Source organism: Sminthopsis crassicaudata, chromosome 4 (assembly GCF_048593235.1).
Source record: "Sminthopsis crassicaudata isolate SCR6 chromosome 4, ASM4859323v1, whole genome shotgun sequence".
NCBI lineage: Eukaryota > Metazoa > Chordata > Mammalia > Dasyuromorphia > Dasyuridae > Sminthopsis > Sminthopsis crassicaudata.
Genome location: NC_133620.1, coordinates 26813187 through 26828728, shown reverse-complemented (window position 1 = coordinate 26828728; position 15542 = coordinate 26813187).

The following is a 15542-nucleotide window of genomic DNA, read 5'->3' as shown; positions in this document are numbered from 1 at the left end:
GGGGGCTTTGGAGGCCAGATAGTAATAGTAGCCCCCTTGCCACCCAGTGGAAGCCCAAGCATTTCTTTCTGAGGGGGTTGGAAGGAATGAGAATCTTTGGGATAATTGGTCAAATGTATTTCCAGGGCTCACCACTAGTCTAGAAAGAGGGCCAGAGAAGGAGTCTAAGATTGGGGGGTAAGAGAGAATAGTGGAAGGAATATCATCATTGAAAACATTACAGATTTGGAGCTGAAAGAAACTTCATCTTGTCTACCCTTCTTTCCCCCTCTTTTTAAAAATTTATATTTATTTATTCATTCATTCATTCGTTTATTTGTTTGTTTGTTATTTCTTTCCCTCTCTTTTTTAAGAGAAAGAAATGAAAGTAAACTGTCCAATGTTACACAATGTTATAGAATTCGAACCCCAGCCTTCTTGGATCAGATATATGGCATGATTCCCACAGTGAAGCTTCTTCCCTTAGAACCTTAAACTTTGGGACAACGGACTTTAAACCCAAACCTACAACTCTGCCCTCCAGATCCCATGCCAATGAACTCTACCCCCTGGGACCAAGTCCCTCTTTGCCATGAAAGCCCTTCAGCGATCCAAACAACTGTCCCATTGTCCCTATATCTCCAGAATAGGTGGGATAGACAGAGAAAAAGTGATTGATTTGGAGATACACAGAGAGAACCTAGATTCTGTTCATGATTTAGCCATTCCTGAATGAACCTGGATGAAAATCATATAACATTTCTGTGCCTCTTCATTTGTAAAGTGAGATACTCAGATTACACGATCTCTAAGATTTCTTTTTAATCTAAATTTATGAACCTATGACACACTCCAGTTCCTTTAATTTATCATCATTAATAACAATGACAACTAGCATTTATACCACACTTTAAAGTTCTCAAATACTTTACATCTATAACCTCATTTGATGAAAATGCATGGCTTTGGGTCACTATTTCACCCAGAATGTGGACCAGTTTGTCCACAAACTGGAATTTCTTCCAATATGATGTCCATATCTTTGGATTGTGATCTGGCCAGGGCACCATGCTGGGAGACTGTCCTTTGTTTTGAACACTAGACTTCTCAGCACCTATCTCCTTCTTGAGTTATAGGCTATAGATGTAAAGTATTTGAGAACTTTAAAGTGTGGTATAAATGCTAGTTGTCATTGTTATTAATGATGATAAATTAAAGGAACTGGGGTGATTCATAGGTTCATTAATGAGTGACATCTTGACTTATGAATGAATTGGATTTAAGAGAGGCAGAGTTGCACAAAGTTGGGCTCACTCTTTCCTCAAGAATCATTGCTGTCCAGGGGCAAGACAAAAGTCAATATGACTGGCTATGGGCTAGGATGCATCTTGACCTTTCTCAGTTAGGGCCTTTCCCAGCCTCCATTTGTCTGAAGCAACACCCAGAGGTTGCTGTTGTTTGTCCTTTGTTCTCAAAGAGGACCATGACATGCAAGTGAATTGGATCAAAGTGAGGGAGGGCTGAGCAAGGGCACCTGCCTTACTTTCCCCTCCAGAGTCCTCTGGGTCCAGTGGCCAGATAGAGATCAAGATGACTGCAATGCTCATTTAGTAGCTGAGAGATCAGTTAGAAATAAAACAAAAGATGGCCTAATTTACTATCACCAGAATATCATTCTGGAAAAGAAAGACCTTCAGAGTTTCTGGCTAGAACAGAAAACAACTGAAGCTGAGGAGAAAGTAAATGTGGGAAGTAAGATGTGTGAAGAGGCTATTATCACATGCAAATGGGAGTGGGCCTATGAGGTTTTATCCGAGGGGGAAAGAGCATGGGGACAAAGAAGAGAAGATGAATACAAAAGAGATCATAGGTCTAGTGTCAACAGGACTTGACATGAATGGTTATCTTTATGCTGGTAAAATATAATGAATAAACCTGACTGGAGGCTCTTTTGGGGAGAAAGAAGGGTACCGCCTATGCTGGCTCACTGAGAATGGACAAGTCATTAGAAGGAATGCTCACCCATCCCTTTGTCTCCAAAGCCTGGTTACTTTAGATCCATCTACGAATGATACTCATTTGCTGGTAGAAAGATTTCTGGGTTTAGAATAAAAAAAAACATGATTTTGAAATCATATAAATAAATTGTATGATCTTAGGCAAATCACAAAAGCCCTCTGAGCCTCTAAAAAAGAAAATTATAGTCCAAGATCATTAATGAACATGGTCATAAAATATTAAATATCATACTCATAAGTACAACATGGCAACAAATCCAATTATAGCTGAGTAGGATTTCTCATGGGAACACCAGGATATTTTAATATTAAGATTATAGTTAATTTAGCTATATCAACAAGGGAAAAATAAAACTATGTTCTTATAATATCACATGTTAAAAGAACTTTGGTAAAAATATAATATTCAGTTATGTTAAAAGCATTAAGAAGAAGGAAAGAAAGAAATTTCCTTAAAATCATCAGAGATATCTATTTGAGATGATGAATGGTACTATACCAAATGGAGAAATATTAGAGTAACTCAATTAAAAACAGACAAACATCAAAGTTTTGCTGTTCTATCTGACAATCTTAGAATGATTGCCCATAACAACCAGGCATAGCCAAGAATTAAGTCAGTAAACTGTAGCAGTAGCCAAGTTAAACTATATCTAAGCAAATAGCATGATCATGTGCCTAGGAAATCTGAAATACACAATTAAAAATGAATTATTTTTAACAAATTATTTTAGCAAAGTGATAGGTAAAAGATGAAGCAATAATAAGTCACTTCAACCATATAATCTTTTTAATTATAGAAAGACAGATTAACTCTGATAAAGAAAATCCTACTATTCTTGTTGGAAAAGATAAAATTGTGTGGCCCATATGGTAATTTACATCCACGGATGAAGAGATGACCAAATGGCTGGATTTAGAGTAGTAGTTAATATATTGTTCCATATCATGTCTACAAAAGGTCTCCCATAGTCTGCTCCAGGGATGCATACTTTTTCGTGAACAAAACCACAGATGACAAAATCATACAATTTGTGGATGACACAAAGCTCGGTGGTATAGTTAACCTACTGAATGATAAAATCCAAAGGGATCTTGCTACGTTCAATCATTGGGCCAAATATAATAAAGTTCAATCATGTAAAGTATTCAATTTAAGTTGGGAAACTGATTTTACAAACATAAAATTGAGGGTGAGTGTAGTTAGACAGAGATTTGAAAAAGATCTGGTGCTTTTGAGAGAATCCTAAGTTCAACAAGAGTCAGCAATGTGACATGGAAGAGAAAAAAGCTAATATTATAAGTGATATTCTTAGATGCCAAATTTCCAGGAATAAAGAGCTGTTAGACACTCTATACTCTGACCTGGTTAGATCATTTGAAATATTGTGTCCAATCTTGGGTATTACATCTTAAATGAGGTAATTTATGTAAAGTGCATTACAAACCTAGAGCACTATATAAATGCTATTTTTGTTGTGCTGGTTATGTTAGTGAACATTCAGAGGGATGCAGCCAATATAGCGAAGGGCCTTCATTCCATGTCCTTTAAATATCATTTAAAAACATTGAGTTGCTCAAACTAGGAAAGAGAAAAATGAAAGCTTGGGATGAGCATGATGGTGAGAAGTCCAACAGAGTGTTGTGCAAGACAATTATGCTCCTGTTTGGTTACAGTAGGAAGAATCGGGGAGTAATGAGTGAATATTGGGAAGAAGTGAATTTGGCTCAATATCAGGAAGAGCTTCCAAGGATTAGATAAATCCCAAAGTAAAAGGAGCTGCCTCAGGAGGAGGTGGGTTCCCTTTTGTTCCAGTTCTTCCAGCAGAGGCTAGACTGCCACTTGGAAATGATATAAAGGAGGTTCCTTCTCAAGTATGGTTTCCCACAATGCCATAATGTTTTGGGGTCCAAAATACCCCCATACTCAGAAATTCTGTTATTCTGTGAGTCCCTTCTTCAGTCTCTGTAAAATATTAGTCTGTAAACATATAAACATACCAGGTCCCATGTATTGGAATGTTTTGGGGAAATAATAGAATTAGAAAATCAGGGACCACTGAAGAAGGAATATAATTTCTTAGGTGATAAACTAGTATGGTTTGATCATCATTTAGAAATATGGTATTACAAAAGAACAGCTTAGAATGCAATATTGTTCCATATCATGTCGACAAAAGGTCTCCCATAGTCTGCTCCAGGGATGCATACTTTTTCTTGAACAAAACCACAGATGACAAAAATCATACAATTTGTGGATGACACAAAGCTCGGTGGTATAGTTAACCTACTGAATGATAAAATCCAAAGGGATCTTGCTACATTCAATCATTGAATATTGAACCATGAGAGAATGTATCACTTCTTCCTGGGTTGTTACTTATTCCCCCAATTCATCCTTGCTGGTTGTGTCTCTCGTGGGATGAAAACCCTGCATAGTTTCAAAGTGATTTCTATATTCATATAACAGACAAACCCCCACTGGTGTTGTTATCTTTTATATTCAGCCAGAAGATACAATTAGCTCAAAGTAAAGGCATTTGCTGAAATGGCATAGTGAGTTCAATAGTAACAAAATAGTTCTTCCCCTCAAACTTGGGATACACTCTTCTACAACTACACACAACATCAGAGGCAAGAAATACAGAGTATACTAATACAATGATGTGATATAAAGGGTGACTCTCTCCTCCAGTATTATAAGGTTCCTAGGTCCTTTCCCTTCTAATTGTGTTTTCATGTGACTTCTCTTAGATGCAACATCTCTAATGAAAAGATCATCTAGCTGGCTCTGTGGACCTATTTCTTTCTATATTTACCTGCAGATGTCCAGGATTAACATTTGTTGACTCACAATGTTCCTTTGCTTTTGTGTATTGGCAGACTAAGCCTGTTCTCTTTTGAATGGGCTACCTTCCATTGGCTTCCAGTTGGAGGTAAGACTGATGACTGAAGGGGAGGAGAGAGAAATTTCACAACCCTCCCTTTTCTTCTCTCCCCTCCCCAACCATGGAATGATTTCCTCTGAATGACCTAGTTTTCTTTTTTCTGGCTTTCTTCCATATTTATAAAGCTGATTCTTCTCAGAACTGTCTCCAGTCTTTTCTATTCCATAGAGGGTGTTTCTCCCTTTTTCACAGCCATCACAAGTATGACCTATCCTTTGGTCAGCAAATAGGGGGACTGGCTGGCCTTTAAATTTATAAAACTCAAAAACTTCATATCTCCTCAAGGATAAACAAAATGTAGACACTCCATTGGACCTAATTTAAGATCTTAATACCTCATTGTCTATGTTACTTTTCCGCCTCCCATCCAACCACCACTCCTTATAATTTTATAAATTGTATTATTCAGGAGAAGTCAACTGATTAGTAGCCTCTGCTCATCTCCCTCCCTCCTTTAGAATCATTGACAAAAAATAATATCATGATTGATAATATACTTAGAATAGAAATGAATATTATCACTCTAGACTTCAAGAATAGGAAGGACCTTTAAGCGATCCAGAAAGTCCTGGACTTTAGATGGGTGAGTGACACAAAATCATAGAATGGTGAATCATGAATTGGAAAGATTTTCCGGAGTCACCTAGTTTAACCCCCAACTCTCCCCTAGAGATCCATTCAAAAACTGCATCAACAGATAACTACCACTCCAGACTCTGTGTAAACATTTCCAGTGATGGGGAACAAAACTAAAAGTTACGAGGCTAGGATTAAGATTTTGACAATGTCAGTTATTAGCTTTTTTGATGATAAGTAGCTCCTTCTCTCTGAGCCTCAGTTTCCTCACCTGTAAAATGGATATTGTTGTTTTTTTTTCCCTAAATAATAAGGTTTGTGCAGAGAAGGGGCTTTGCTAATCTCAAAGTACTACAGAAATAATCTTTGCTAAAATTAACTCTTAAGGAAGCCCTGTCTACATCTGGGCTTCTCTCATTGGTAGAGAGATTTTTTTTCTGGCATCAAGACAATGCTTGTAACGCTCAACTACTGATCCCAGTTATGCTTTGTGGGAGCAATGTGACAGCCATTCAAATACTAGAAGACAATTGTTGTATTCCTTCTTGAGTCCTCTTCAAATTCAACATCCTCCATTCCTCAAAGCAATTAGGTTAGAGTTGCTTGGATGGGCTTGAGTCTATTATTATCCTTTCAGACATGAAGTCTTCAAGTTTCTCTGAGGAATCGACAGTTTCTGAAGATACTTTTCTTTTTGATGAAGTTTTCCCAAGGACCGATCCTCCTTTGGGAATGATGTGGGATACTATCAATCCCACTTGGTACTAATGTTCCTTTGGAAAATACTTTTCCTCAGGAGAAGCTTTCTTCTCCACTTTCCTAAGCTATGGAGCTTTGGAAACTGTCCTTTCCTTTCTGGCAAAAAGTTATAGAACATCAGAGCTTAGAGGAACTTTAGAACATAGAAAAAGGACTATCAGAGCTGGGTAGGATCTTGTAACAAGGAACAGAGATTGTCAGAGCTGGAAGGGGTGTGTGTTAGAAAAGAGAACATCAGACTTATAAGAAATCTTAGATTTCATCTCATTCAACCACCTTATTTCATAGGTGTGGAGACTGAAGACCACAAAGGGAAAATAGTAAGCAATTTTAATTTCATCTGATTTAACCTGAGGTTCTGACTCAAAATTCTTTTCTCTTTCATAGCTGAACCCTAAATCTGGAGTACTTTTGTTTTCCTTCCCCCTTCTTCCCTAACACTTTATTTCATTACCAAATCAGGGTGGAAAGTTTGTGACTGAGCAAGGGAAGGGGAAATGAAGGTGGCTTTCAAACCAAATGTTGGGAAAGTGCCTGAGTGCATTGGGATCCTGTGGCAGCCAAGCCATGGTTAGATGCTCACATGGGAAAGTCATCATCTCCAGTTGTGCTTTTCCATAGTGGCAGTGCTGGCAGCCAGGCTGCACCAATGGCTCTCCCCATTATCTTATAGTTTTTCTCCCCTTAATTCCCCTCCCCCTCCTCCACTTAAACAACAATGATATGTACATGGTGCTTGAAAGGTTCAAAGCATTTTATTTGCTTTACCTTACTTGAATTTTCATTAATTCTGTGAGATGAGGGCTACAGGATCATTATCTCCATTTCCCAGATGAGGAAATTGAGTTTCAGTGATTTGTCCTTGTCTTCATGATTCCTAAGTGTCTAACGCAGGGGGAAATCCAGGTCTTCATGACTCCAGTATACCAACTTTGCCCCTTGAATCTTGTGGGAGCCCAGCAGAGAGCATTATACTGGAATCAGAAGCTCTGATTTTAAAATCCCAACTCTCTACTCCCTGAATGACCCATGACAAATCATTTCTCCTCTCAGATTCAGTTATATCCTCTGAAAAAAAGGGTTAACAATATTTGGCCTATAAACTTCATAAGACCAGTGTGAGAAAAGTCACTCAGTGAGTCAAGTATTTATTTTGCTTTTATTTTAATTTTTGTGTGAAATATTTCTCAAGTACTTGTAGAAAAATTTATCTTTCTTTTTAAAAATGTTGAGTTCCAAATTTTTCCCCTTCTACCTGCCCTTCTTCCACTCCTTGAAAAGAGAAATACATTTATTAAAAGCCTACTGTGTGCCAGGCACTGTTTTACTTACTGGGAATACAAAGAAAGGCAAAACAACAAAAAAAATAATCCATCAAACAACAAAAATAGTTCCTGCTCTGAAGGAACCAGAAGTCTAATGGTAGAGACAACATGTAAACAACTATGTATAAACAAGACACATATGGCATAAACTGGAGATAATCAACAGTGTAATTCTACCACTAGAATTAAGAGAGCTCTGGAAGGGTTTCCAATAGAAGATAGGATCTTAGATGGTATTTGGAGAAATCCAGGAAAACTAGGAGACAGAGGTGAGGAAGGAAAGTATTCTAGGTGTAGACAGCCAGAAAAAAAATTCTCAGTGTGCCTTTTGTGCGAAACAAAGGAAACCAGTGTATCACTGCATCACAAAGTATGTTAATATTTATAATCTTCAAAGTCCATAGAGATGAGGATTTTTATATATTTATTTAGCCTTAGAAGACCCCCAAAATGTCAATTGCCCTGTTTCTTACATTACTCAGTGAATACCTGTTGAAGTTAAGCCTTGGAAAGCAAGACCAAAAACTGGGATATGGTCAATGTGGGATCAGTTCAATACAGCCAGAATGGCCTTCTCCTCCTTTTCCTCTTCTTCCTCCTCACAGTAATGATTCCTATTGCTATAATTTGTGTTCAGGCTGTTTTCCAGCACCTGAAAGCCTCCCCCCAGCCCTCCACATCTCTCAGTTTTCTTCAATACCAACAGAAGTCTGAATTGTTGAAGTTCATTCATTACACTGCCAGGTTTATGGTGTTTTTCCAGCTTTGACTCTAATTTCTCCTGTTGAAGTAGTGTGTAGTTCATTCCTATAGCTATATTCACTCTCTTTCTGTTTCTGTTTCTCTTTCCTGATAAGTTCTGTCGTTTCTTGGGCACTTTCCTGAATTTCCTCAAGATACAGTCCCACTAGGGGCAGCAAGGTTGGCCAGTGGATAGAGCACCAGCCCTGAATTCAGGAGAACCCGAGTTCAAATCTGGTCTCAGACATATAACACTTCCTAGCTGTGTGACCCTGGGCAAGTCACTTAACCCCAGCCTAAGGGGGGAAAAAAAAGATACAGTCCCAATAAATATATATATACTCATATACACAAGAATTAATTATTAATATATAGCGCTACTCTACCACTACCACCATCTATCTAATCTCTTGTTTTTAAATAGTTTTTAGAACCACAATTTACCTAAGTCCTGTTGCACTAAATCTCGTTCATTTCTATGAAGCCAAATTTACTGGCAAGTATTAGGCTCTCCAGTTGATCCTGTTTACTAACCTCATGTGTTACAGATTTGCATATGCAAAAGAGGACATGAGTTTTAGTTCTGCCTCACTTTTTGATCTGACCCTCTCTAATTTTCTTTTTCTTGTGTTCTATCTGCTGCTGCCTGTGTGGTCTCACCTCTCAGATCCATGCTGGAAGTTTTCCCTTTCCTTCTCCCTTTTCATATTAAAGCCATCCTAATTAGATTCATAAGACATAAGTCAAATATGTTTTTACTGGCCCTTGTTAGGTGCATTCCATCCCTTGTTGAGAGCCCCTGAATTTTAATCTGTGGTCCAGAAACCCAAATCTCATTCTCAGACACAATCTTCTTAGCCAGCTGTTCACCTCCCAAGTCTGCCTCTTTCTCCTGAATATCTTGCTTTTAATGGAGAGCAGTGATGGAAACACCATCTGTTTCCTCAAGGTCTTCAGTTTTCATAATCCTGAGCATGACTTTCTAGCTTCCTTCTAGTGGTGTTACTAGTTTCCACAGGAATCTCCAGAAATGGGTTGTGGCCATCAGCACTGACAGTACTTAGGAGGCTGTCAGTCAAGTTTCAGACCAGTCCAAGGCTCAGCTTTCTCATCTATAAAATTAGGAAGTTGGAAAGAGTAAGGTTCCTTCCATCTTGAAATATATGAACACATCAGAAATAAAACAGAGCTTCCTGTTGTCTGAATCAGGTTGATTAATAGCTGCCTCATTGCCTCTCAAAAATCATCCACCAACCATCACTTCTTTCTTTTCTCCTTCTCCAAAGGTCCATTATGGATATTTTGTTACCTATGAAGGGTATAACTTTGATCTTTGTGAAAATGTCCGGTAGCAACAGATTTGGATCAAAGATTAAAGACAATTTAGTGACTTTTCTTGCATAATTTCAAATTGTTTTTCAGAATAGTTTTTATCGGTTCCTATCTTTCAAACTTACCCAGGTAAGTAGGTAGTGCACTGGATAGAGTTTTGGACCTGGAGTCGGGAAGACCTAAATTCAAATTAGTTCAAATTAGTTGTCTGATCCTGGACACTTAACCTCTGTCTTGATTTTCCTCAACTGGAAAATTGGGATAATAATAACACTTACCTCTCTGGGTTGTTGTGAAGCTCAAATGAGATATTATATGTAAGGTGTTTGGCACAGTGCCTGGTACAAGGTTAAGTGTTATATAAATGGTATGATTACTACTGCTACTACTATTACTACAACTGCTGCTACTGCTGTTGCTGCTACTATTACCATTACTACTACTGTTACTGCTATTATTATTATACTACTCCAAATGCTGCTCCTGCTACTATTACTACTATTACTACTGCTGCTACAACTGCTACTGTTATTTTTACTGCTACTGTTATTACTATTTCTGAGACTTCTACTGCTGCTGCTACTACTAATATTATTACTACTGCTGCTGCAACTGCTACTGTTACCATTACTACTACTAATTTTTTTTTTTACTGATACTATTGCTGATGCTTCTACTGCTACTACTATTATCACTTTGATTATTACTACTGCTTCTGCTGTTATTACTGCTATTGCTGTTACTATTGCTATTGTTACTGATATTACTACTACAATAACTGCTGCTACTACTGCTGCTACTATTACTATTATATTATTGTAGTCCTCCCAATATATACTCATATACACAAGAATGAATTATTAATAAATAGTGCTACTACCATTTATCTAATCTCTCTTTTTAAATAAGGGGTTTTTAGAGCCAAAAAATTTACCCAAGTCCTGTTGCACTAGATCTCATTGATTTCTATGAAGCCAAATTTATTGGCAAGTATTAGGCTCTCCAATTGATCCTGTTTACTAACCTCATGTGTTACAGATTTGCATATGTGCAAAAGAGGACATGTTGCTACTATTACCATTACTACTACTGTTACTGCTACTAGTACTACTATTATTATTATTACTACTACTTCTGCAACTGCTACTGTTACTGCTACTGCTATTACTATTATACTACTCCAAATACTGCTACTGCTACTACTACTACTACTACTACTACTACTACTACTACTACTACTACTACAACTGCTGCTAGTAGTATTGCTACTACTATTGCTATTTATGCTACTGCTACTACAATACTATTGTTATTGTTATTGCTACTCCTATTACTCCTATTGCTTTTGTTCCTCCTCATACTATACTGCTTCTTCTGCTGCTACTGCAACTGCTACTGTTACTGCTACTGCTATTACTATTGTACTACTCCAAATACTGCTACTATTACTACTGCTGCTTCTATTGCTCCTATTACTACCACTACTGTTGATGCTGCTGCTGCCACTATTGTTGTTACTGATATTACCACTACTATAACTATTGCTGCTGCTACTGTTACTACTACTGCTATTGTTACTGCTTCTACTATTACTACTGCTGCTGCTAATTTATTACTATTACTACTATTGTTATTATTATTGCTACTATTACTATTGCTGCTGCTATTATTACTATTACTACTACTGTTATTGTTACTGCTACTATTACTATTACTGCTACTAATGAAATTGCTGCTATTATTACTACTACTGTTGCTTCCATTGTTGCTGCTATTACTGCTGCTACTACCCAAGAGCATATAAATATGTCTTTTCTTATAGCCTGTCCAAATGGACTCTTTCCATCTTTTATATATAACACGCATCTACTGTTGGTAGGTTTGATTCTCCAGAGGGCAACCGCTATCCTGATTTTAGATTCTCTAGGTGATTTTTTTTAGATTCTTTAGGTGATTATCCCTTCTTTGATAGCACATAAGCCCCCACCAATGTACTTTTCACTAACAATCTGCTAGAAGACTTAATTAGCTTTCAGCAAAGGGAGTTAGAGTTAGTAAGATAATAGATAGGTTAATATAAAATATTTCCTACAGAAACTTGATGATGACCCTTTCATAATTACGTATGTCCATGGGAAAAATAGAATTAAATTTATCATAAAATCATAGTGAAATGCACATGGAAGATATATGTACACCAAAGCTACCTCAAGGTCAGAAAGTCTTTATTCTCTATGAGGAGCCATCACACAACTCCCTTTGTGTTAAGCCTCCCTTTGTGAAGGATTGCTCAAAAAAAAAAAGTCTTTCTTAGTTCAAAATTAGCTCTCTTCTCTTCTTCAAAGTGCTTTTACTTGAAATGTTTTTCCTCTTGGGTGAGTTGTCTCTGTAACTGTGTCTATCTAGAGTATGCATCTCTGTGTTTCACTATTTGCAATGACTCTTACTGGCACATTAGCGTCAATGATCTAGTTTATGAGAGGAGCAGATAAGAAAAACCTCTTTCTTTACTGCCCTTTGGTACATGTATAAGAATCTTTCCCCCTGACTACTCAAGCTCTCAATCGCATAACTTATATTATATATAGGCCCAAGGGAACATTATTTACTCAGCTACTTATTGTTTTCATCCAATGACCAATGCCCTGCAATCTTCTCAAGTTGATTAAAGAACTATTTCATTCATTGTTGTGAGGTTGAGAGAAAACCCCTTACTATTTCATTTATACATGATTATTGTATTCTTGGCCCTTTGTGACTTCTTCAGTTAGTTGGTGAGAACTTCCTCTCTTATATCAATCTTTTTAATTTGATGCATGTGAAATGAAACATCAGAGTCATTTTAATTTGCATATTTCTTATTCTTGATTTAGGATATTTTTTATATAAATGTAATCATTCACATTTAAAAAAAATAACTGATCCTTTCTTTTGGCCATTTATCTAAAGAGAAAATGCTCATTAGTACAATTTCTTATACATCTTGTCTTTAGATTTTTGTCAGAAATATTTGTTGTAAATACTTTTTCCTAGTTTGAAAGTTTCTCTTCTTATTCCAGTCATACTGGCTTCATAAGCATAAACTTTTATATTTCATATAATAAAAAGTCTATTTTATCTCTTATGATACCTTTATTTATTTATTTTTGGTTATAAATTTTCTCCTTAACAATGATTCTGAAAGATATTTCCTTCCATTGATACATATATATAAATATAAGTATATATATGTGTGTGTGTGTGTGTGTGTGTGTGTGTGTGTATGCCTATGTTTAAATGATGTGACCTTTTACATTAAGCCATATATCTATTTGAAGTTGATTTTGGCATATCATATAAAATACTGATCTAAAATTCTTTTCTGCCAAATTGCTTTCTAGCTTACCTAGAAATCCTTATTAAATAGTCCTTTGCCTGTTGTTTGTGGTATTTGTTTTACTGAAAACTGAGTTACTGGGTTTATTTGCTCCTAGGTATTTCTTGTCTCCTCTGTCCCCGTGATCTACATTCCAACTTTTTTTTTTAACTAGGATTAATAATTTTTATTTTGTAGGATAGTTAAAGATTTGGTAGTACTACGTAAGCTTCCTTTATTCCTTTTTTTCTCCCCATGATTCCCTTTCAAAGTATATCAACCAATACATTTTTAAGTGCCTGCTAGTACACGTTGATGTGTTAGCTGCTGAAGATAGAAAGGCAAGAGTGAAATAATCTTTCTCTCGAGGAGCTTCCATTTTAGCATATGTATATATTTACAAAAGAAAGACGAGATAATTTTTTAAAGGGAGGATGAACTAGTAGTTGGAGGGGGAGAGGTTCTTTCTGTTATTGTTTGCTTGCATTGTTGTTTTTTCTTCTCAGGTTATTTTTACCTTCTTTCTAAAAACGATCTTTCTTGTGCAACAAGATAACTGTATAAATATTGTATTTATTATATATTAAATTAATATTAAATACAATATACGTATATTGTATTTAATATATACTTTAACATATATGGTACTACCTGCCATCTAGGGGAGAGGGTGGAGGGAAGAAGGGGAAAAGTTGAAACAGAAGTTTTTGCAAGGGTAAATGTTGAAAAATTATCCATGCATATGTTTTATATATAAAAAGCTATAATTAAAAAAAGAAAAAATAAGAGGGAAAAAAGAGAGTGTATTCCAGACTCTTTTATCCTCCAAATAACTTATTTAAAAATTTTTTATTATAGCTTTTTATTTAAAAGATATATGCATGGGTAATTTTACAGCATTGACCATTGCCAAGCCTCTTGTTCCAATTTTTCCCCTCCTTCCCCCCACCCTCTCTCCCAGATGGCAGATTGACATGTTAAATATGTTAAGGTATAAGTTAAATACAATATATGTATACATGTTTAAACAGTTATTTTGCTATACAAAAAGAATCGGACTTTGAAATAGTGGACAATTAGCCTATGAAGGAAATCAAAAAATGCAGGCAGACAAAAATAGGGGGATTGGGAATTCTATGTAATGGTTCATAGTCATCTCCCAGAGTTCTTTTGCTGAGTGTAACTGGTTCAATTCAAATCTGGTCTCAGACACTAACACTTCCTAGCTGTGTGACCCTGGGCAAGTCACTTAATCCCAATTGTCTCAAAAAAAAAAAAAAAAAAAGGAAAAAATTGTATTTCTCTGACTAATAATGACTTGAAGCATCTTTTCATATGGCTAGAAATAGTTTCAATTTTTTCATCTGAGAATTGTCTGTTCATATCCTTTGACCATTTATCAATTGGAGAATGGCTTGATTTCTTATAAATTAGAGTCAATTCTCCATATATTTTGGAAATGAGGCCTTTATCAGAACCTTTGACTGTAAAAATGTTTTCCCATTTTATTGTTTCCTTTCTAATCTCATCTGCATTAGTTTTGTTTGTACAAAAACTTTTCAATTTGATATAATCAAAATTTTCTATTTTGTGATCAATAATAATCTCTAGTTCTTCTTTGGTCATAAATTCCTTTCTCTTCTATAGATCTGAGAAGTAAACTATCCTATGTTCCTCTAATTTATTTATAATCTCATTCTTCATGCCTAGATCATGAACCCATTTTGACCTTATCTTGGTGTACAGTGTTAAGTGTGAGTCAATGCCTAGTTTCTGCCATATTAATTTCCAATTTTCCCAGCAATTTTTGTCAAACAGTGAGTTCTTATCCCAAAAGCTGGGATCTTTGGGTTTGTCAAACACTAGATTATTAAGGTTATTGACTGTTTTGTCCTTTGAGCCTAACCTATTCCAGTGATCAACTAGTCTGTTTCTTAGCCAATACCAAATGGTTTTGGTAATCCTGCTTTATAATATAATTTTAGATCTGGTACAGCTAGGCTACCTTCATTTGATTTTTTTTTTCATTAATTCCCTTGAAATTCTTGACCTTTTGTTTTTCCATATGAACTTTGTTGCTATTTTTCTAGGTCATTAAAATAGTTTTTTGGGAGTCTGATTGGTATAGTGCTAAATAAATAGATTAGTTTAAGTAGAATTGTCATTTTTATTATATTTGCTCGCCCTATCCAAGAACATTTAATATTTTTCCAATGATTAGATCAGAATTAATTTGTATGGAAAGTGTTTTGTAGTTTTGCTCATATAGTTTCTGATTTTCCCTTGGCAGATAGATTCCTAAATATTTTATACTATCAGTAGTTACTTTAAATGAAATTTCTCTTTGTAACTCTGTTGGATTTTGTTGGTGATATATAAGAATGGTGATGACTTATGTGGGTTTATTTTGTATCCTACAACTTTGCTAAATGTGTGAATTATTTCTAATAGCTTTTTAGTAGAATCTCTGGGGTTCTCTACATATACCATCATATCATCAGCAAAGAGT